The sequence below is a fragment of the Pagrus major genome, chromosome 5, assembly GCF_040436345.1.
Source record: "Pagrus major chromosome 5, Pma_NU_1.0".
Classification (NCBI taxonomy): domain Eukaryota; kingdom Metazoa; phylum Chordata; class Actinopteri; order Spariformes; family Sparidae; genus Pagrus; species Pagrus major.
In genome coordinates, this window is record NC_133219.1 from 30,417,908 (window position 1) to 30,442,582 (window position 24,675).

The window sequence follows — 24,675 nt, forward strand, 5'->3', positions numbered from 1 at the left end:
CTACCTTTTTCACATTGTCCTACCTATGTCTGGAATCAGGGTTGGACATGTACATACCATAAATATTGAGTCCAGGTGTGTTTGATGTTGCTGAGCAGACTGACCACTGGGAAACTCTGAGCTCTCCTGCTCGACTCTGTGGAGGAATCATGAAGAAATACTAGAGATGCACCGATCGAACAGCCAGGTACCAGAATCAGCCAGGGTTTATCATGACAGGCTATGACCGGTGACGGGTCGATCAGTGTCAGATATAGGCCTGGGCGATAAACCGAAAATTTACCAATACCGAAATTTACGACGATAACCGACGTCATTTTGCCCCTGTCGGTATATTCGGTGTCTTAAAAAAAAAAAAAAAGTCGTTTTTGTCTTGTTTGGCTGTGTGTAGGTAGGCTACCGTTATGTCCATGTCCCTTTAAGACGCTCGGCTGTACTACGTATACAGCGCGTGTAGTCACGTGACTCCATCCAGTCTGTTACAAGAAGGGAAAGAGACGTGAGACGGAGAAAATGTAGCCCGCCGGGTCAAAAGATGAAGCGGCTGCAGTCGAATCTCTTTATAAGAGACTGTGTTTTAAATACTTTGTGTTTGAAGGAAATTTAAGTTATTTTATACTTTTAACATGGACTAAAGTTCTCCGTCGCTACGACGGATTTCCGTCATTCAAACTTCACAGAGGCGACTTGTGAGTTCAAAGCAGATCAGAGAGCTGTTGGCTGATGTTTATTGACAGATTGTCACACTCTACAGCCAATGGTATCGTTAACAGCGTGTGCGCGCCTGACCAATGACAGTGTAGTGACCCACACAGGGCGGGATCTCAGCACGGAGCGGTGCTAAAGTTTAGCTGCTTAGCTAGCAAGGACTCGTCGCGCTGCTACGTTATCAGCTGAGTTTAGTCAGCATGTGAGAACCCGTCTGACACGGAGAGTCTCCTGTTGTGTGCTACATGTGTGAAATAACAACTACAGTCTGGACTTTGTCTGCAGTGTATCTGTGTAAACGGCTTCATTCAGCGTCTCTCCCTCCCCTCTGGCACCGTGAGTTACCATGGTTACAGGAACGCCCTGAAACTTTATAATGATCAATAAGAAGCTTTTGGTTAGTTTGACTGTACAAATACTTACTTATCGTTCATCTATCGTTATCGAGGTGAGTTGCTCAATATATCGTGATATTGATTTGAGGCCATATCGCCCAGCCCTAGTCAGATACATCTGATTCTGTACCCGTCACATTTACACACATGCCTCATGTTCAATGGATCACATATATTTCTCTGTTATGATTTAAAACATTTTATATCTACTGAACTTTTTTGGACAGATCTACATGGTCACTTAATTAAATAGTTAATCACTCTAAAACAGCATGTTGAAGTGTCCTTGAGCAAGATACTGAACCCCAAATTGCTTCTGATGAGCAGTCGGGACCTCACATGGCAGCTTCTGCCATCAGAGTGTGAATGGGTGAATGTGACAAGTGTTGTAAAGCACTTTGAGTGGTCAGTAGACTGGAAAAACACTATAGAAATGCAAGTCCATTTACCATTTACCAGAGGCAAAGTGAAACTTCAGGTTCTCCTGAATAACATGATGTATGACACTTGATGCTGACTGATAGAGTGGGGGAGGAAAAATAAGATAAATACAGGAGAGTCAGGTGCCCCAGAAACTGTTCCAGGTCTTTGAAGGTTATCTCGCTGTCTGAGAGAAGACGGAGAAAGAAAGCTGCTGCCAGAGAAATTAATTAAAAGTCTCTGTTAATGTTACGTTACTACGACCATCTTCTTGTTCTCCTCACAGAAGAGTTGTTCCACACTGTGAAAAGCTGGTTAGCAGCTACGAGTCAGGATAATCATCCAGTTAAAATAGTGATTCTGAGCTGTGAAGCTGGAAGTGACCAGTGGAAACACTGAAAACTCAAATATGATGGTATGGTAATCTGACATATTGGGCTGTGATACTTGAATACATCAAACATATTCAATAAATCACCATAAGTCAAAGTGTTGCTGACAACATTGAATCAGATGGTTTCCCCTGACAGTAACATGTTGATGGTACTGCTGATCCCACTGTGAATCAACAGTTCAGTCTGAGTTCTGTACAGACTTCAGTTTACTGTGTTGGTTCAGCAGCTTGTCTGGTTTGGGCCGTTCAGCTCTTGTTGACCTCTATAATACTGTGGACAGCAATGCACAGCTCACACAAGCTAATACGATGCTACTTGTTCAGCACAAACTGGTGAGTCACAATAAACTTGCAGCAGGTGAAGTGAGTGAAACATGATGAAACAAATGATGATTTGATGGAGGAAATGTGTTTTATACTCATGCAGTCATCAGACAACAGTCAGAACGAGTGTGTGGAGGAAAAGTTCAGCTGGAGAGCAGAGCTGCAGACTGGTTATACTGGGCAGCTTTCAGATGTGACAATATAAATGTGAGTGAAGAAGAACGATGCTGAAAACAAACTGACAGCTTTAAAAAACTTCTCTGGATAATTAACAGTTAAAACATGAAGCAGTCACATTTTAATGATATTAACAGCTTACCTCTGTGCAGCAGAGGGCTGTTCTCCTTTAAAGTCAATGAGGCGATCGTTTGACCAGTCACTCTTAAAGGACACACAGCTGGGCTCAGGTCCAGGTCCAGGTCCAGGTCCAGCAGAGTCTGGTCTCCTATAGATCCTGTTAGACAGAGAGGAAGACCACCAGAGATTGAAATTCTCTTTTTATTCTTCAGACACAGAAGCTGCTGGAGAAACTAGCAGCTATCAACAAGAAAAGGATCAACACACCAGAGTTCAATAAAACATGAAGCTGAATGATTTCAGTCTGTGGATCATCGCTTCATTTTCTCATCAAATATTGAACCAAACCGGAACAAAGTCACTGATTTACTGAATCCTGTCAAACGAGGTAAAAAAAACAGTCCTTCAAGACACACAGCTGGTTCAGAACCAGGTTCTAGTTCCAGTTCAGCAGAATCTGGGGTCTCGTTTAAGTTGCATACTTACGTCACAGGGCTGAAAAAGACGTACGCCACTTTCTACACAGAACTTGTGATGTGTAAAAACAAAGCTGAAGGAAGAGCTGAGTGAACTAAACTGTAAGTTAACTCTGACCCATGTCCACACACATTTTGAAGACAGGGAAAACTTCAAATGACAGACTGTGAGCTGGTGAATTGTAGCCACAGAGTAGAAATTAAATTTGAGCCTCTCACACATTTAATTTCCCGTCAGAACGATGCTGAAAACAAACTGATATATATGTTTGACACGCCACACATATAGATATATAAGGTGATATTAACAGCTTACCTCTGTGCAGCAGAGGCCTGTTCTCCTTTGAAGTCAATGAGGCGATCGTGTGACTTGTCACTCTTAAAGGACACACAGCTGGGCTCAGGTCCAGGTCCAGGTCCAGGTCCAGGTCCAGCAGAGTCTGGTCTCTGCTGTTCTGGGCTTTAACACAACACACACAGAGCTTTGAGTGTGAATAATGATGGTGGAGTGATGTGAGTGGTGGACAGGTAGAGATGGTGGTCTCACCTCTGAGCTTCATGCTCCCCACACAGACTGGTTTTAGAGGGAGGGACTCTCTCCTCTCTGTCCTCACACTGGTTCATAGCAGAGCCCACACCGTCACTGGAGGAACTGATGGGAACAAACAGCTCAGCACCTCGATACTAATTCAATATGAATCTGACAGTTTTATGGGAAGAGGAGAAATGTCGTTGTCACAAACACAAGAGCAGCTGAAAGCATCAGTTCAGTCATTAATGATCAGTGAAAACTAAAAAAACTCCCCATCACCTGTTCATCCTTAAAATCAGCTGCTTCTATCTGTTTCATGTCAGTTGAATCCTGTTGGACTGTTGCTCAGACTAAAGAAGGAGTTCGTTCTGAACTGCTGGTTGGCTTTTCTCACCACATTTTCACACAATAAACACAACTGTTATTCATCATTAAGGCTGTACTACTGGTCAATCTGTGCTCCAGTTCAGGAAACTCAGTTGTATAATAATAACTTGGTTATAAGAGATGACTGCATTATTATTTCTTCCTTTTTAACCTTTAAGTCCCCGTTTTATTTTATTTTATTTATTTATGTAATCTATTTGTTCCTTATACATGTGTGTGTGTGTGTGTGTGTGTGTATTTAATTGTATTCATTATTTGACTGAGCATGTTGTGTTATTGAGGATGGAAGGAGGCTTATATGTGCGTCTGTTCTGTTCATTCAACGGACAAAAACACAATAAATATATTGTTGAAAAAAAAAAGTCAGTCATCCAAACCCAGTGGTGTTTAGTTTAACATACACACAAATACACACACAACAAACTGTAGGGAGACCAACTCACTGAAGAGTGAATGAATGAATGTTTGGCTTTTATGTTTGAAAGTGACTGAAATGAGAAAAACTACTAGAAGCAGACATGTTGTGGACGAGCAGCACAGTTTATCATCTGAATGTTCGCAGCTCAAAGCGTGTTGATGAGCGAGACGCCAAATACATCAAGAAAACAAAATGGTGGAACAGAAGGAGCTGTTCACCCTGAAGGACTTCTGCTCTGTCCTCACTCTGTCTGCATCACACAGAAACTCTGGATCACACTCTGGATACAGTCCTACTGGATCAGAGTTGACTGACAGGAACACTGAGACCAGCTGTGAACCTCACTGACCACCAGGGGGAGCTCAGTAGCTGCTGTTGAAACACACAGTCAACCCTGGTTCAAGCTACACCTCCACCCTCTGATCAGTTACTGAGCCCTCCCAGACTTCAGTCACACTGTGATGTGTTCAGGTGCTCACCGTTATCAGGTGAAGACTGTCACACTGCTGGTCCACAGGGTCCAGATGAGGACTTCAGCTGTTGCTGTGGATTCTGGGGATGAGCAGTGAAAGTAGCTGTAAATGGTGCGACACGTTGCTCTGGATAACAGTCGTGCACTTCCTGTGTGTGTTGTGTCTGCCCACATCAAATACACAAAATGAAAAAGAAATGAACATACAGCATGACATATGTCAAAGAGTTGAACCTGTGATCCATCTCAGAGTTTGGGCCCTGAACTGTATTTGTACCAACAATGTCTGTGATGGTTCTCCTGCTTCAGACAGTCTACAGAGGAATACTGTAATGTACAGTATATATATAATATAAATAATAAAGCCTGAACGCGGCTCATATTACTGTGACATGAAGCACTCAGCTGATCGTCCTCACACTCACAGACGCTCTGATGTTTTTCTCTATTGAATTAGATTGAAGAAGCTTCTTCTGTCTGTCTGTCTGCAGAGAACTTACAAATACAGACGATTAGAGTTGTGTTCCTCTTCAACCTGTTTACTCACCATGCTATCATAAATGATAAAAGTTGTTTTTAATCATTAACAGAGTCAAAATGATCATTTGATCTCTGAGAGCACTTTGACCAGCAGGGGCCTCAATAAACATGAAATATGAGCATCAATAAAACAACTGAAGAGTCAAAGTCCAAACTGAAGTCGAGTGTCAGTCTTCAATCTAACGACTGCGTCTGTTTGATAGACTCAAAGGTTCATTATGAGTCTGTGACGAGTTCAAGGGACAGAGCAGAAAAACAGTCATCAGAGCGTCACTAACAATCAATATGTTGACGAGTAAAACAGCCTCAAATGTGAAGAGTTGAGTGTTAAAGCTTCTCATGGTGGTGAGGAGACAGACACCTGAGGGACAGAGACAGAGAGACGGAGACAGAGAGACGGAGACAGACACCTGAGGGACAGAGACAGAGAGAGAGAGAGAGAGAGAGAGAGAGTAAGAAACAGACAGAGACAGACACCTGAGGGACAGAGACAGACAGAGAGAGAGAGAGAGAGAGAGAGAGAGTGAGAGAGAGAGTAAGAAACAGACAGAGACAGACACCTGAGGGACAGAAACAGACAGACAGAGAGAGAGAGACAGACAGACAGACAGAGAGACAGACAGAGACAGATAGAGAGACAGACAGAGACAGAGACATCAGACACAGTAATGATTCACTTACTCACTTTCTTCCCATGAACTTCATCAGTCTGTCTGGACCAGGTCTGAGTCAGGACATTTGTCTTCTGATCTGTGTGGGACAATCTGCTGCATCAGGATCAGGTCCTCTGCTCCTTCACCAGTCCTCTGTGTCTGCAGCTGCCGTCACTGCTCACACTTTAGTACAGCAGTCTGTAGCTGCAGCTCATTGGTCAGCTGCTGGACCTTTATGACTTTATATGATCGCTGCTAAAGATGAACCTCAGCAGCCGGAGCAGAGTCCTCACATCTCACTAACTTCATACCAAGTACAACATTTTTAATCTGCATTTTATTGAAGATGATACATGTTACACACTAACTATATAATATTTACACTGCTCCTTTAAAACATATATTACACACTATCAATATCAGAGAGGTGATTATGCAGTAATAAGTGTGTCATCTTCACATTCTCGTCCAGTTTGCACAAACATTTCCTTCCATCTGGAAATCTGGGCTCGTAACACTGAAGTCATTTTACTGCATATTCTCAGAATAATAAATAGGAAACACAAAACACTGTCAGGAGCAGTTCCTGAAGGGGACACCCCTGAATGAAAGGACAACCCGGGAAATGTTCTGGCCCTGTTTGTCCCGACAGAACCAGGTGTTGTATCTGAGAGCTCAGGACGTCTGCAGCAGTGTTTGTGGCCACTGAACAGCAGCTGCTTTAACAACCAGACCAGCTGTTTTGTGCTTCAACCTGAAACTTTGTGACGAGACAAATATCTACTGACTGTGTCCGCCAGCACCAGAACCACCAGCACCACCAGCACCAGTACCACCAGCAGATGATGGTAGTATTATTTTAACTGTAGTATATGATGGTAGTACTACTTTAACTGTAGTATTTGATGGTAGTACTACTTTAATGTTGTATTTGATGGTAGTTTGTATTATTAGCTCATTAATATTGTAAATATCAAAGTGTCACTTTGAATTTCTTCTATAAAACTACACAGAGCTGCTTTAAGATGTTCATTAAAACAAATGCAGAATCAGATCATACAAGACATTTGAAGATGAAAGCAGACTTTTTGTCTCCGATACAAAGAATATAAAACACTTTGTCACTTTGTTTGTGCAGAAATATTTCATTAAAGCAGGTAAAGAAAGTGTTCACATCAGTCACACAGGACACATTTAAACACATTAAAGGAGAACAGCAGGAGCAGGTAGTGAATCAGGCCTGACTCCAGAAAGTGTCCGTCCTTACATCCTCTGATAAACATGTCTGAAGGCCACAGGGACAAACGTCTTCCCGTAGGCCTCCGTGTTTTCCTCCCGCGTAGCTGCTCCGATTGGACGGCCACATTCCAGCTCCACCTGTTGGGGAACTTACCTGGTGATCATGTGGGTTTGATTGGAGCAGAGCAGAGACGCTGCCCCCTGCAGGCTGCTCTGAGTCACTGGCTTCACACTGACTTCAGTCTAATAGAACAGGTGGAGATCAAAGTACAGTGGTGAGTGTTGTTCTATCAGTTATCATGTGCTGGAGTTTTATTAGAGTTCACACACAAGAATTCAACCAGCTGCAGCTTCATTAACATTCAGACACATTCAGTAAATGTAAAGAGAGCAGGTCTGTCTCAGTCTGTGCTCTGGGATTTAGTCCTACACTATGTGGACAAAAGTATGTGGACAGCTCTTCATTCATCTCTATTTACTTTGTATAGTACTTTATACTCAAACAGCTGCTTCACAAACACACATATGTACTGAAGTGCTTCATGCAGCATTAATAGGGAGTTTTGGGTTAAATTTGGCTGTCAACAATAATTAATGATCATCAGGGATAATTATTAATTATGATAAATAATAAGATCCAATTTTCATTAGATCACCTCGGGGCACCACCCTTGAAGAAGGGAAAAGAGCCAATTCACCAAATCAGTCTCAGAAAAAGGTACTAAACTGTTAGTTTGTAAGTCTGATTAATAATTAATTAAAAACTACAACCAAAATGACCATAACAGCTGTAACGGTCGAAGCATTTTGGATCCTTGACAGAGTCGAGGCTGGCAACATTCACTCTTGTACAATATTAAATAGACAGCATGAAGTTCAAAAGTCTTTTATTTAACACAAACTGTGTGTGTGTGTGTGTGTGTGTGTGTGTGTGTGTGTGTGTGTGTGTGTGTGTGTGTGTGTGTGTGTGTGTGTGTGAACAGATGTGAGGGCGACAGGTCAAGGAGCAGATGTTCATACGTGGAGTAGAAGATCTTCAAGCTCAAAGGATTGCACATGAGCAGGTCAGCATCTACAGCAGAACATTACTGGTGCTTTTTCCTGATAAACACCTACAACTGTTTGTGTTTGTACAGTATATTGATCATGTAACTTGGACACACAATAATCAGAATCACAGTTTTTCACCATTTGAATTTGTGTTTTGGTGCATAACAATAAACACAGTCAGTAGAAACATGTAAAGAAAGATAAAGGGCTGCTACTTCAAAACAATGTTATATAAACTGGGACATCTGTCCAGTTTTGTCCAGGACTGTCTAAAGTATGGACCATTGAAAGTGTAAATGTTCACAGTAATGCTGAGGACAGTCGAGCTCTGCTCCATAAAAATATCTCATCATGTTGCTCATCTGTTGCTTTACAGGCAGAATTTTACAATCTATAATTATAATATTTTACAAAGGAGAGGCTTTGATGCTTCCTCTTTTTTGGGATTGGAGAGATTTATTAGAGAGAGATGAGAGTGTGTTGGCAACGATGTAGAACGTTGATATTTACCAATAATGTAAAATGATATTTCTAGCTGTTTCAGTATTGAGGTACAGTCAGACTACATTCATCACTTTGCATGGACATACTAACCTAACAAAGCTGTTATTGTGAATCAGGTGAGGGTTTCCTGTCTCACTCACCTGCACAGCAGCAGAGGGCAGAGAGAGAGAGACGCTGTCACAAGAGACCTGATCACACAACAAATGACTGTAGAGACATTTTCTACATTTCTACATAATATAACAGAGAGAAACCTATTAATACATGTCATAAGGTCATATGGTCCTCTCACAAACCATGGATGCACAACATCTTCATCTTCACTGATCTTCACTGAGAGACGAACAAATGTTTCTCAGAGATCAACAAAGTGTTTGTTTTAGTTAAGGTGGTTTTTCTTTTCTTTTCTTTCACTTGAATTCCTCCAGATGTCCATCGTTCCCATTTCTTCTGAGGACAGCTTTACTCATTCTGACGTGTGTTTTTCATTTCCTTTTAAACTGGTTGTATCTAGACAGTGGTTCATGACTATGTTGAAGTCCCCCCACAAATTAAAATACCTTCTGGTTCTGTTGCTGTAACATTAAATAAGGATTTGAAGAAGTGCTTGTTGCTTTCTGGAGGTGCATGTACATTTATCAACGTGACAGGTTCAGTCTCTAGTTTTCCCTTGACTAGTTCACATCTTCCCTCTTTATCCTTCATTTCCTTTTCACTAACAAATGTAGTTGTATTTGTCAGTATTTGAAATATATACATTTTCATATATGGATGTCACTGATGTATCAGTACGTTTATTGATTGATATTCTGTATATTTTGAGTATATATTTCTTTTTGAACAGTCGATTCCCTGTGACTGGTGTAACAGAGTTAAAATGCACTTCATTCATTCTGATTTCCATTTTGTATTTGTGAATTGTATTAATCATTAATGACTCTGCTGAGTATGGGTGTTTTGATCTCATTGAGTTACTTTAATTTAACATTATTTTATGAATGTTTCCTGTGTCATTACTTGCCACACGTCATCTTTTCTGAACCTCCTCAGCTTCCGTTGTCCTGACTGACCCTCACAGTGCCGCCTTGCATTGCTCGGGGTGAGTTGTGTGGAAAAATGCTGCTACTGAACCGTTTATGTTGTAAACTTTAATGTATATTGGTGACTGTTAAAACTATGAGGTCTCCCAGGTGTTTTGTGCTGTTCTAACTGTTAGTATAAGTTTTGTAGATGTTCCCATCTAACTTTCTGGGCACCGTTTGTAACGCGGCCTGTGTCTTGTAAACAAAGTAGCGCTGCAGAGATCTCAGCATCCATTTCCTGGTGTAAACGCTGTTATTTTGCCTGTTTAGGAACCGAGGTGCAGAAAAGACCAGAGGGCAATGAATGTGTCTGACTGTCTCCTGCAGGTGCTTTACTTTGCTAAATGTTCTGATTTCCGTTGTCTGTGTTGAGTCGCCTTCACCCGCACCGTCTTTTCTCTTGTATATCGTTTCTCGTGGTTTTGAGCAGATTTGTTTAAGGTCGAATGTTTTCCTGTCAGTTTAAATAGCTCTTTGCTAGTAATGTACACACTGAACTGAGAATTCATTCTCATGATAAATTCATGTGTTTGTATGTATTTTGAGAAGAAAAGAGAATGAACTGACCCCTCAGTGCAGCCTTGCATTGCTGGAGGAACCGAGGTGCAGAAAAGACCAGAGGGCAATGAATGTGTCATACTGTCTCCTGCAGCAGCAAAAATAAATGTCCGTGAGTCGTCTCCTTCCATGCCCTGTCGACATCCGTTACACCGGCGCTACAGGTCTTGTCACTGCTTGGAATGGTGCTGAAACTGTCAGCTACAATTTTCAGTCTTAAGTGTTTCAAGGTCCTTAACAGTGGCGGCCGTGCATTTCACTCCTAGACCTTCACTGGTGTCCTACATGAACTAATCCACCTCTTCATGCCATCATTATGACTCCACGGCTATAGAATCATCAATATTACACAGAAATGCAGTAAAACAGGGCGTTGCATCACAGACAGGTATCTCATGTAGCAGGAATGAATGTCATTACTAAAGCAAGAAACCCAATTAGGACAATTCAACAAGTCTCTTTTCACTGTAGCCACAGCTGCTGTACATCATCTCTAACAGAAACATCAATATTAACCTAATGAAATGACAAAAATATTAAAACGTTTCAATAAAATGAATTACTCACCAACACTACTGATTATTTGTGCACAAAATCCATCCTCCTTTCTTTCCTCAAGAAGAGTTGGATGACTCTGTTGTGCAGGTTATCTGTGCGTCCCTTTCTATCGCCATGGAGGCTGATGCTGAAAGTCGAGTCTGTCCAGTCGTATTTCTGCCATTAGTTTTAATTCGCTTCAGGGCGGAGAATGTCCACTCGACAGAAGCAGTGGACACAGGGATGGTCACCGCCAAACATGCCAATATGTACAGCTGCGCCATGCTCTCACCCAGATTTTTGTTCTGAAGGAAATCAAGGAGATCAGTGGGACTCTTCCCTTCAGAATCAGTCATGGCAGCTGTTAAGGCAATCTAAAGAAATTCTGCATTTGTGTTTATGTAATGGGTTGAATTTATTTTTTGCAGTAATTTGTCTTTCCCACTAGAGGCTGACGTCAGGATCAGGTCAGACTCCTAAATGCAGGTAGGAAGGCCTGAGGCCTGAGAAGTAGGAAGGCCTTAGGTGATGAGTAGGCTCAGAAGCAGGTGTGTCACTCCTTTGTCTCACAGACAGCTTGGTGGCATCGCCGCATGGGGACCTCAGAGACGCCAGTGGTGAGAAAGCTTTAATTTAATCACATTTGACAAATAGAATAACTTTAAGTTAGTGAATGAGAGATTAAAAAGTTTGTGTTTATTGATCATTTAAGCCTTGTACATTTAAAATGTAGTGTTAATATATATATTAATATAGTGGCACTGGTGGTTTGAGGTCTGACACATTTTAGGATTTATCTTTTATTCCATTTCATTGCTTAAACTCATATAGACCATCTGATTTAGATTAAGATGATTTGATTTGATTCGAATTTAGACCATAAATATAAATATCAAGTTTGGGACATATTTCAATCATTAAAGTAGTTAAAATGAGTTAAAATGCATTAGTTTGAGTTAAAATCATGTATTAGGTTAAACATTTAAGCATAAAGCATGATTTAAGACGAGTAGGTTTAATAATTTAAAACAGTTTAAAACCTATTGATTTTGTAAAATAAAATAGAAATGATTCAAATCATTTAATAATTGAGAAAGTTTATTCACGCATTTGATTGGTTAATAAAGTTAATTTAATAATTTATTCATGTTCAGGTATTGATAAGGAAATTGATTTTGTACTCATTTAATGCCTGATTCTTTGTTTATTTCCTTTGAGGTTATCAACCTGCTACTGCTACTGCTACTGCATGGATGAATAAAAGAAGTAACTAAAAGCAAGCTGAGTTGTGTCCAGCGTTCTCTGTTGACCTCCAGGCCTCGAGCGAGTTGGGGCAGGCACTGATGCCGGGGAAAAAGGGAAAATTAACAAATTAACTCGACAGCAGCCTTGAACTGCTGGGGGTCGAGGAGGGACGGAAACATCAATTGTTCGTGGTCTTGAAATCTTTTCCGTGTCTGGCAAAGAATGTTGTCCAGAAGTTGCTGTGGAGTTGGTGGTAGTGTGCGCGAGCGTCTCCTTTTGCCGGGCCCCTCCGTGCGCTCGGAGCGCTTGAGATGCGCACAGTGGCCTCGTAGATCTCATCAAACCGGCCCCTCTCTCGCTCAATGGTGTCACAAAACTCCTTCACCCTTGCCAGACAGAATCGTACATCCAATGTTTTGCTCTGAAGTATTGCAAAAAGCACATCTGAATACTCAAAAATGCCATTTAATGTGTGAAGCAAAAAACAAAACTCAAATCATCCAGACGTGCATTAAATCCATCAGCACAACGCAAAGAGTCCTCGTCATACTCATCATGATGTTCCAGTATGTGGTCAAACAGCTCCTTTAGGACATCTCTCTTCTCAAACACTGTACTGACCCATCTCGATGTGTATTGCCACGACGTTGGTGCCACACGAGGAAGACGCCGCTTAGGGGATCTGGAGAAAAATGCAGCCAGGCCATTGAGGCGGGGAAAAAAGATCTTGCATCCTTTCAGCTTTGAGGCCCCTTGAGTCAGTACTGAATTCAGTCGATGTGCATGGCAGTGTATGAATAAGGCAATAGGCGCCCTCTCCTTAACTTTAGCCTGCACCCCATTTAGTCCAGATGACGTGACCGCTGCACCATCGTAACACTGTGCCACAACTTTATCCAGACATTCATATTCCTCCAAGAAACCGACAATAAGAGCAGCAATGTCATCGGCTCGCTTGCCACTAGTAACTCCTTCAAATCTGACAAACCGCTGCTTGACACCTGTGTCCGTCACATAACGCAGAACCAGTGCGAGCTGCGCTGCATTACTCGCGTCTGTCGTCTCGTCCACCACAACAGCGACAAAGGGTGCTGTCAGTCAGAACCTGAGCTACTTCCTGTTCTTTCTTTTCGTGAATTATTTTATTCTGTCACATTAAACTGAGAATATTTTGAGGAATGTGATGATTGTTCATTTAATTGTAGGAGATTACTAATAAATGTAATTTATTAATCACTGGTGATTAATGAAACACTTGTAAATGGGCACCACCTCCGTTGTTTTATCTATTTGAATAATCCGGAGGTAATTAATCAAATCCGACTGGACAATGTTCACTTGTATCACTTCTAATCAATTTCAGATCAATTTATTCAATCTCATAACTGAAGCAGTGACTTCTACAGTTTCCATCGGTTCTCCACATTAAAACAAACCTGCACTGACAACGACAAACGGTTAAATATGTTTATTGACTAAATAATTCAGAGTAAATAAATGAAATGACAATTTAAAGGAACAACAACAGGTAACAGAACATGTGGAGACTGTAATGACTAAGGTAATGGGGTTATATGGAATATGTGCGGATGGTGAAATCACAGGTTGGGTGAAAGCATTTAAATATTACGAGAGTCATTTTAATACCAACGAAACCCGAACAGAGTTTCTTTTACTAAAACTGAACATCCTGTAAATATGAGACATGTCACTTTATGGACCAATCAAAGAGTCCGGTTCAGAGACACATGACACCATCTAAAATGTTTTAACTGAAGAGCTGAGCAGTCATGTACACGATACCAGTCAATTCAAATGAACACATCCACACATGTAGTAGGCAAAATCTAAATCTTACACAATGAAGCGAAATCTTAAAGGAAGAGAGACTAGCACTGGAAAACACTGGAAAACACTGGAAAACAATGAGCACACGAGGCAGAAGATACAAATGTGAGCAACTAGGAGCAGGTGAGGGAGCACATGTGGCTGAAGGACAAGAAGAAACACTCTGAGACTGAAACCACAGGACATGTTGGTCTTCAGGGAGGTCGGGTTGGTGACATTGGTCTGTTGAAAGACGTGTTGATGTTTCATAACATAATAAATGCTAACAAGAGCATTTCATGGCTTCCACAGAAATGTAGTGATGGATACAGTTTGTGTTCAAATCAGGAGCTGAATGCTTTTTTCTTTGTGATTTGCCTCTTTACTATGACAGCCATCAGCTGATTCAAGTCTCTCACCAAAGTTCATTCAAATGACAGCTGAGGCTTCATTTCATTAATGACTTGACATGAAAATGCAAAACAACATTTACTTTTTTCCATTCAAGCTTTTCTCTTCCCCATTTTGAGTTTCATGTTTGATGTTGATGTGATGTCCTTCGTCTTATTTCATCAGCAGTTTTCATTTCATCTTTAGTTTCAGCTTTCACTTCCAGCATTTCCATTTTAAATTTCCCTTTTCTCATGTCCTCACTTCACATTTTCACATCATCATTTACATTTTAAATTTCCAGTTTTAAAGTTGAGTTCAGGCCTAATTCTTCCTAGTAGGGCAGTGAAATGATCTTTTTCATTTTCTATTTGGATTATGAGCCAAAATATCTTCCGTCCAGAGGACAGTGTGACTCTGAAACTGCACCATGTTTAGATGGAAACCATCAGCGGACTAATGCTTCCTCTTCTTCATGAACCATGTATGTAGCCTGTAGTTGACTCTGTAACACAGCTGAGGTGGATGAGGAAACAAGAGATGAACTACGAGCTCAGCAGTCTGTGCATTTCTGCTCCTGGATGTGTGTGATGAACTCTCACTAGGTGTTTGTAAAGACGGCTCGTGTTTCCACTCGTACATGCAGAAGACTTGTTGCACTTGTGGCTCCGAGCATCATCCACAGCGACTCCAGTGGAGTTTAACCAGACTGTGGAGCTCAGTGTCATCAGAGCAGGTCTGAATGAATCATCAGTGTCAGTCCTGTACAAAACAGTTCAAAATGAGCTCCACCTCAACAACTCCAACAGGAACATCATGTTTTCACATTAATGACTGAGTCACAATCATCTACCTGAAGGTTCCTGTTACTGTCAACAGTTGAGTCTGTTCAGGAGGAGACTCTCCGTCCTACAGACGACACAGAGACACTGAGGAAAAAGACCAGAACCCAAACCCAGGATAAAGAGGTTCAGTGAAGGTGGTGTTGAAGGTGTGGAGGTGGATCAGTGTGTCAGAGGAGACTCTGTAGAAGGACAGAGTGCCAGCAGGACAGTCCACATACACTGCTACTCTGTTAGAGAAGATGGAGCGGGAGGTGATGATGGATGTTGATCTGTTATTGTGTCTGACAGAGTAACGACCATCAGAGCAGCTCAGACTCCACGACTGATCATTGGATCCAAACTCACAGTCCTCTCTGTCTCCTCTCCTGCTGATTCCTCTGTAACTCACTGATATAGAAACTCTTCCTCTCCACTCGACCTCCCAGTAACAGCGACCAGTCAGACCAGTTCTACACAGCAGCTGACGACAGTCAAACCTCTCTGGATGATCAGGATACGACTCATCCTCCTCCACACGTCTCATCTTCCTGTTGTTGTCAGACAGTTCGATCCTTCTGTTGACTGTGTTTGGGTCGACTGTGAGCTCACAGGAATCTGATGGAGAGAAAAAGACACAACACAGCTGCAGTTATTAATCTGTCATCAGTCTGATGATGACATCACACATCTGAACCAGTGATGTCACAGTCTGATGATGACATCACACATTTGAATTCATGATGTCATCAATGTGAAACGGCTTTGTTTTCATGAATCAAAGTAAAAACACACTCACACTTCCTCAGACCTGGTGTCAACCATCGGACTCCAGCAGGCTCCACCCTGAAAGGAGGAGGAGGAAGAGGAGGGGGAGGAGGAGGAGGAGGAGGAGGAGGAGGGGGAGAAGGAGGGGGAGGAGGAGGAGGGAGAGGAAGAGGAGGAGGAGGAAGAGGAGGAGGAGGAGGAGGAGGGGGAGGAAGAGGAAGAGGAGGAGGAGGAGAAGGGGGAGGAAGAGGAGGGGGAGGAGGAGGGGGAGGAAGAGGAGGAGGAGGAGGAGGGGGAGGAAGAGGAGGGGGAGGAGGAGGGGGAGGAAGAGGAAGAGGAGGAGGAGGGGGAGGAAGAGGAAGAGGAGGAGGAGGAGGAGGGGGAGGAAGAGGAGGGGGAGGAGGAGGGGGAGGAAGAGGAAGAGGAGGAGGAGGAGGAGGGGCAGGAGGAGGAGGAGGGGCAGGAGGAGGAGGAGGGGCAGGAGGAGGAGGAGGGGGAGGTCAGAGCAGCATGGACAGACATTATTATCAATCAATCAATCAATCAATTTATTATTTAGAGTGCAAAATCACCATGGTACATGGCCTCAATACACTTTACAATAAAATCAAGTACAATAATAACAGACAATAAAACAATATTAAAACACCACAGGAAAATGATAAAACAGTTAAAAATTAGTTTAAACCAAAATATTGAGTAAAAAGGTGTGTTTTAAGACAGGACTTAAAAATTGCAGTGGATGTAGCTTCTTTGATACCTAGTGGGAGGCCATTCCATAGAAAAGGAGCACGGTAGGCGAAGGCCCTGCCACCAGCTGACTTTTTATTGATTGGTGGGATGACAAGGAGGTTTGAACTAAGAGAACGAAGAGGACGTGGCGGAATGTAGGGAGAAAGTAGTTCAGTTAAATAAGATGGTGCAAGTCCATTTAAAGCCTTATAAGTTAAGAGAAGAACTTTAAAATCGGCTCTAGCCTGAATGGGCAGCCAATGTAGTGATGCCAGGACAGGAGTTATGTGACAGAACCTACTTGTTTTTGTTAAAAGTCTGGCGGCTGGATTTTGCACAAGCTGAAGGCTCCTAGTAGTGCAGATGGGGAGGCCAGAAAAAAGGACATTACAGTAATCTAAACGGGAAGACACAAGGGCATGGAGAACCACCTCGGCGCTACGCCGGGACAGAGCAGGGCGGATTTTGGCAATGTTACGCAGGTGAAAGAAAGCCGTCCTGGTGATTTCCTTGATGTGAGTCTGGAAAGTCAGGGTCAGATCAAAAATAACACCTAGGTTTCTAATGTGCGTGCTTTCAGAGATTGAACAACCATCAATATTAAGACAAAGACTGTCAGAGAAGTAATTGTAGTTATTAGGCTTAATCACCAGCAAATCAGTCTTAGCAGTATTAAGCATGAGAAAGTTTTGACTCATCCAGATCTTGATTCGGCTTACACATGTTTCCAGATTTTGTATTTGAGAGGGGTCATTAGGCTGTAGTGGGATGTATAGCTGTGTGTCATCAGCATAGAAATGGAACTGTATACCATATTCAGCAATTATCCTACCCAGAGGGAGCATGTAAATGCAAAACAGCAGAGGCCCCAGGACAGACCCCTGGGGCACACCAGCGGTAACTGTAGAACATTCTGACAAAGAGTTATTGAAACTAACACATTGGGTTCTACTAGATAAGTAGGACTGGAACCATGAGAGCGCCAGCCCGTGAACACCAACGTAATGCTCCAGTCGGTGTAGAAGCACACAATGATCTACGGTATCGAAGGCCGAACTTAAGTCAAGAATTAAAAGTACGGAGGCTGATCCAGAGTCAGCAGTGACAAGTAGGTCATTGACTACTCTAGTTAGGGCAGTCTCAGTAGAGTGGCAGGAGCGGAAACCAGACTGAAAATTGTCAAAGAGATTATTGGTAGAAAGGTGGACAGTCAGTTGATCAGCAACAATTCTCTCAAGTATTTTAGATAAGAAAGGGAGAGTGGAGACAAGTCGATAATTGGCAAGAACCAGTGGATCGCTATTGGGTTTCTTGAGGAGTGGTTTAATGATAGCAGATTTATAGGTTAAGGGGACACACCCCTCAGAGAGGGAAGTGTTCAAGATGGCACGTATAGGGGCATTCAGAATAGGAAGGAGTTCCTTAAGGAGGTCAGAAGGGATGGGATCTAGTGAACACGTTGTTGGCTTTGAGGCGGCAACCATTGAGGCCAAGGCCTCAGCAGAAATGGGTTTGAACTGAGAGAGTGAGCTCGTGGACCAGGACACAGAGCACTGGCTGGACACGGTGCTAGAGAGCTGCTGGCTAATGATATTGTTCCTTAATTGGGAGATTTTGTCAGTGAAAAAAACTAGAAAATCATTAGCTGTGAAAGAAGAGCTCAGAACCGGTGAAGAGTGTGTAAGCCTGGCCACAGTATTAAACAGGACCCGATGATTGTTCTTATTGGTTTCGATCAAATTGGAGAAATAAGAAGATCTGGCAGCAGAAAGTGCATGTTTATAATGTTTAAAGCTAAGAGTCCAGGCGAGGCGAGAGGACTCTGATTTACAGGTGCGCCATCTGTCTTCAAGTTTACGACAAGCCCGTTTTAAAGAGCGAGTGAGGTCGGAGAACCAAGGTGCAGATTTAATTCGAGTGCCTCTACTAGTTCTGAGAGGAGCAAAGGACTCAAGCGATTCTGACAGTGCACTGTTTAGGCCATCTGTAAGGTTGTTGACAGACATGGACGTGTTGGAAAGTGACTCCAGTTTATCGGGCAAATGATCAGCTAGAAGGGACTTAATATGGTTGTTAATGAAACGAAAAGAATGAGGGTTAGATTCAGAGCGAATAGTCTGTGTATGCGTGAGAAGGTTAAAAAAGACACAAGAGTGATCCGAGACCGGGACCTGAAAAATAGAAGGGGGGCCAGCGGTAATATCCTTTGTACAGACTAGATCCAAAGTATTACCGAGATTATGAGTGGGGCCAGTGACATGTTGGATGAAGTTGAGACTCGAAAGAAGATCCAGAAATTCCGTTGCTTTGGAATCCAAAACATCATTAATGTGAAAATTCAGGTCACCGAGCAGAACTATTTTGTCATATTTAATCAGAGCGGTAGATAAAAATTCAGAGAACTCTGTTAAAAAAATGGGATTAAACCTGGGTGGTCTATAAATGAGTAATGCCAGGATATGTTGGCGGTTTCCAATAAGCATGGCCAGGTACTCAAAAGATGTAAAATCACCGAGTGAACATACTGTACAGGGAAATTGATTAGAGAAGATAACCGCAAGTCCCCCACCCGTTTTGTCTTTCCTAGCGGAGAATAAGAAGCTATAGTCAGGGGGAGACGCCTCAATAAGAACAGCACTGGCAGTGGAGGAAAGCCAACACTCAGTGAGGAAAAATAAATGCAAACCATAGTGAGTAATAAAATCATTAATATAAAATGTCTTGCTGGAGAGTGACCTAATGTTGAGTAAAGCACAACTGAGGTCGACAGGGGGAAGAGCTGGAGGGACAGGAACTGTTTTTATACTAATCAGGTTAGATGTGACCCTCCCACGAGTGTTGGAACGATTAACTTTACTGGGATCAGGGTTGTTGCCATGAGGACAGTGAGAGCGTTTTGACAGGATGCAACGCCTGTCAGTAACTCTAATAGGGATATGAGAGCAGATAGGAGTTGGAATTGTCATTGGAAAAGAGGTATTAGGATCTGCTACAGGTTTTGCTGCTGCAAAAGAACTAGGTGGAGTAAGGGGGCCAGAAGCAGAGACAGTGCAGACACTAAAGATGACAGCAGGACCCGCACTATCAGAGACAGTGCTGTGACAGGAAGACAACGTGTGCAGGGCAGGGTCTTGCTGGGAAAAGCATCATTTCAGGCTAAAAGCAATGAAGTTAATAAAATTGCTTGTTAATCTTTCAGACCCTTTCCTGTTCAAGTGTAAACCATCCAATTTGAAGAGATCACGTTCAGTCCAAAAATAGTCAAAATTGTTAATAAAACCCAGGCCTGTTGCAGTGGTGAAGTTCTGCATCCACGTGTGCAGACTGAAAAGTCGACTAAAACGCTCTGAGCTTTTGAGCAGGGTGGGAATAGGGCCAGAGAGAACACACCTTTTCCCGAGGCTTTCAACAGTGTGAATCAGTGACTCAAGATCATGGTAAAGTTTGCAGGAGCGTCTGGACATGACGTCATTTGTGCCGGTGTGCAACAGAACAGTGTGAACAGACGGATGGAGATCAATGAGGACAGGTATCAGTTCTATGAAGTCAGTAGTAATCCCGCCGGAGAGACAGTAAGTGATGGAGCCTGGGAGATGCACATTTCTGATGATAGAATCACCAATTATGAGGATTTCAGGAGGTTGATTCTTGCAGCCATTGTCATAGACCGACAATTTAGAGGACAGAGACAGATGGGAGATGCCAGGGGAATCCGGAACAGTAGAAGAGGGATTAGAGTCACCTGCGCATATGACGTCATCATTGAGCGTCGAGGGGATCGGACCCACGTTAGGCCGTGGAAACGATGGCTGCGGGGCAGGGAGAGGAGGCCAGATTTCTGAGAAGGATACCGATGAAGGGGATGAACACCTTGGACGTTTACCCTGGGACATCAGTGGACTAGTTGGAGGGATGCGACGCTTTCTGTGTCGGGAGTTTGGCAGGACTGATTGCTCCGGAGCAGTGCGTGAGCATGTAGCCGGTAGCTCAGCTAACTTCTCCAGTGGGGTGAAGAAGTTGGACAACGGGATGGGATCGTCGTCACATTCTTCCATGTCAGGGGAAAACAAGGGGAGAGAGACCGGTCTCCCCTTCCTAACAACGGTCGCCCAGGAGGAAGACGGAGCATCCGATGTGCGGTGGACAGCGTTGGCCGGGCTGGGACCATCCTGCTGCAGCGCTTCCACCCGGGCGAGGAGCGAGGATTGGCGCTGGAGGACATCGTCCAGGAGGGTCGCAATGGAGCGTAGCTCTGACCTCAAGCAGGACAGCTCATGATCCTCCGGGGTGAGTGGGGACATTCTTGGGTGGAGCAGATGGTGGCTGAGAAAAGAGAGAAAAAAAGCTCCGGCAGCAACGGTGTTTGGAGTAGCCTATGCTTGTTTGCCTAGCGGCTAGCTGGATCGCTAGTGTAACGTTAACAGTGAAGACTTACACACGAGGACTCCAGATGGAGTCCACGGCGTTGAAGAGGCACATATAGCAGACTGTTTAGATGGTGAGAGGAGGCGAGACTTACCGGCACGGGCCCAAATACTGGGCCCGGTGAGGTGGTAGGGTGTCCGGTAAGCGAGTTGGTTGAATCTCACAGGCTCTTCAGTGCAGCACAGCAGTTTGTAAAATCCAAGATAAATCCACGTTTCAATCCCAAAAGTTAAAAAGTAATCCCCGGTGCTCTTTTACTGTTGGTAAACAGCTCCAGATCAGAGCAGAATCCAGTGTCCAGTGTAAAGACGGACTGATCTCAAAGAGCTGGGCATTCAATGTTGACGGGTGTGGTTCTGCCTCGTCGTCAAACACACAGACACAGACAGACACACAAACACAGACACACACATAGACACAAACACACACACAGACTCACACACACACACACACACACACACACAGACACACACACACACACACACACACACACACACACACACACAAACACACAGACACAGACAGACACACAAACACACACAAACACAAACACACACACACACAGTGTTTGGATCAGAACATATCAGGATGTGAGAGGAGGCGGAGCCTCTTCTCCTGAGCTGTGGGAGGTGTCAGGGTCAGAACAGAACTCATATGAGGGGCAGTTCTCTTTTTCTTCACTTTAATCTTTATTGATATTGTCACAGAGTAACAACCAACAAACACAACCAGCAGGAACATTCACTGCTTGGGAAGTGTCTTGTATTAAACACTCTCAAAAATGTGTTTGTCTGTTAATCATCATTCCAGTCCCATGTCCTCATTTTGAGTCTTAAAGTGTCCATTTTGCCCATTTTCTGTCAAACTGTGCTTCTTGGAGTCTCAGTTTATGTGTCAGTGTCTCCATCACAAAGATCTCCTCGACAGCTGCAGCCATTGGATCTCTGCTGGCGGTGCTTCCTCACCTCCTTGCCTGGTGTTTGCTTTGTTGCTTGCTACTAGCAGTATTTTAATCAGATATACATCATGTGCCAACACCTTTTCCTTCCACAGTTACATAAGTGGAGCACCAAACTACTTTTGGGACCTCATATCCTAATATTAGCTGCAGTACCTTACATACCATTTCCCACAATACACTTATTTTGTTACATCTCCAGAGAACATGAGAACGATGGACATGGTCAGACCCACATTCTCACATTCATTTCACATCTGTCCCTCTCCTTTCCTGGTTTTGGGATGATTGAAATGATTGCTTCTGCCCACGTTGGTGGTATTTTGCTTTCTTTGAGGGTCCAGTTAAAAGAGGTCTGGAGGGCTGGTAACAGTTCCTCCTTATAAATCTTATAGCATTCTGCAGGGTAGCCATCGCTCCCTGGAGATGTATTGAATTTATTGCTTGGATAATGTCTTCCCTTGTAATGTCTGCTGTGAGTCTTTCATTTTGGTAAGTGCCAATCGATGGAAGATCAAGTTGATTTAAGAAGGTCCTCATTTCTTCTTCATTTGCAGCAGTTGGTTGTGTATATAGTTTTTCACAGAACCTCTGGAATACTCTTTCTATATCTTCTGGTTCATGTATCGTCTCGTTGGTGTTTGGGTCCTTAATTTTATGTTTGCTATTTATTGCTTGCTGTTTTCGTATTCGTTTTGCTAGGAGTTTTGTTGCTCTGGGACCAGTTTCATAATAATTGTGGTTTATAGTTTATATATTTTTGGGTCGTTTGTTTGATGATATTGTTGCTCTAATTCTCTCAATCTTATGGAGTGGTTCTGGTACGCTTCTCTTCTAAGTCTTTTTATTAAAGTGGTTTTAGCTATTTACTTTCCCCGGACAACCACTTTTAGGGCATCCCAAACAATATACGGGTCGACTTCTCTATTGCTATTGTCCTCCATATAATGCCTAATTTCCTTTTTTAATTCTTCCACCAAACAGAGTTATTATAACTAAGGTTCAGGAACTGGACCACGCCACTCCTCCTCGCTGATCTGCCACTCAGGCCGAGCCAATCAAACCACCTGCGTCTCATCAACCTAACCACCCATGACTCATCAACCTAACCACCCGTGACTCATCAACCTAACCACCCGTGACTCATCAATCTAACCACCTGTGCCACATTAACTCAACCACCTACGTCGCCCTGATTCAATCACCTGTGAAATCTATATATGCAAGTCTACCATTTCTCTCCCGTTCGCCTCAAGTTCTTACAACCCTCCCCCCCAGACCCTGTCCTTCTCCACTAGCCTCTCTCACAGGATCACCGGCAGCCCAGCCTTCCACATCGCCATCCCACGGCAAGAAGATCCTCCAGAACAGGGACCCAGGCCATGCCAGCACAGGAATCCTATCCTTTCCTAAATCTTCTACCAATTTAAATAAACCACCTTAACATTAAACTGTGGCGTGGTCTTGTTAGTGAACCCTTTATTATTTAGTATTCCTACATTAAGTCTCCAGATTGTTTGTCTTTTTCTGGCATTTAGATGTATTTTTAAAAACAGGCTGTTATGATCTGATATATCTGCCGCTCCAGTTTTACACTGACACTCTGTACCTATCACCTATATTTAGAAAGAAGTTATCAGTTCTTGAGTGTACATTGTGTGTTGCTGAATAATGTGTGAAATCTTTTTCAAGGGGGTTGAGATTCCTCCAGATGTCGATCATTCCCATTTCTTCTAAGGACAGCTTTACTAATTATGACATCTGTTTTTTATTTCCTTTTAAACTGGTTGTAAACTGTATTTTTCAACATTTTGGTGTCTGCACCAAAGGATACATGATGTTTGTCTGTGTTACTAACTGGCTGTAAAGCCCAACCTCATCATGCATTACATTTTTCAGTGTTCAAAGTGAGAGGAAAACATCTGTATTGAAAGTGAACAAAATGTCATAGCTGTATTTTTCAACATTTTGGTATAAGTGTTATAAAATCTGCATGATAAAACTGACATATGTGTTCCGGGGGGAAATAGCTCTAAACTAACACTGCAGCGTTTCTATCATGTTTTTTTTTCTGAAATAAAATGTGGGCAGCCAAGAGTGGATGTGAACTTGTGACAGGAAAAATGTCACGTATGCTTTAATGGAGCTAGCTTCATTTTGTTTACATTCAGAACTTACATTGGGTCCCCAACTTAGGACATCGTAGAGTCTAATCTTCTGCTACTTAACACATCCCTCTAGCCCTCGGACCTGGTGAAATATTAACCTAAGTCTGTCACATCATATGGCCAACTATAAAGATGCAATCTGCCTGTTCCCAGCATTAGCACAACACTTTGTGATAGTTAGCTTGTTACCTGTGACGACAAATGCTAAATGTAACGTCTCCTTCACATTAGCAAGTGGCTGATCTGTCTGGGTGCGTTTTGAGATGCCTGATGAAATTCGACGTTGCATCATTTATCCTGGAGCCACACACACGTTACATGTAGCTGTTCACTTATTTCCACTGTGCAAAAGTAA

General features: G+C 42.9%; 2 protein-coding genes across 2 annotated transcripts in view; both read right to left on the reverse strand.

The window, feature by feature from the left end:
- LOC140996600 (protein NLRC3-like) overlaps nt 1–6,131 on the reverse strand; it is a 59,804-nt gene extending 53,673 nt beyond the window's left edge. The window contains exons 1-2 of the mRNA XM_073467036.1: nt 6,049–6,131; nt 4,831–4,903 (exon numbers count right to left, since the gene is read on the reverse strand). The gene's annotated coding sequence lies outside the window, so the exon portion shown is untranslated. The remainder of the gene's footprint in view (nt 1–4,830; nt 4,904–6,048) is intronic.
- The window catches only part of LOC140996597 (uncharacterized), a 95,943-nt gene that overhangs the window by 17,496 nt on the left and 53,772 nt on the right, over nt 1–24,675 (reverse strand). The gene's annotated exons all lie outside the window — the stretch shown is intronic.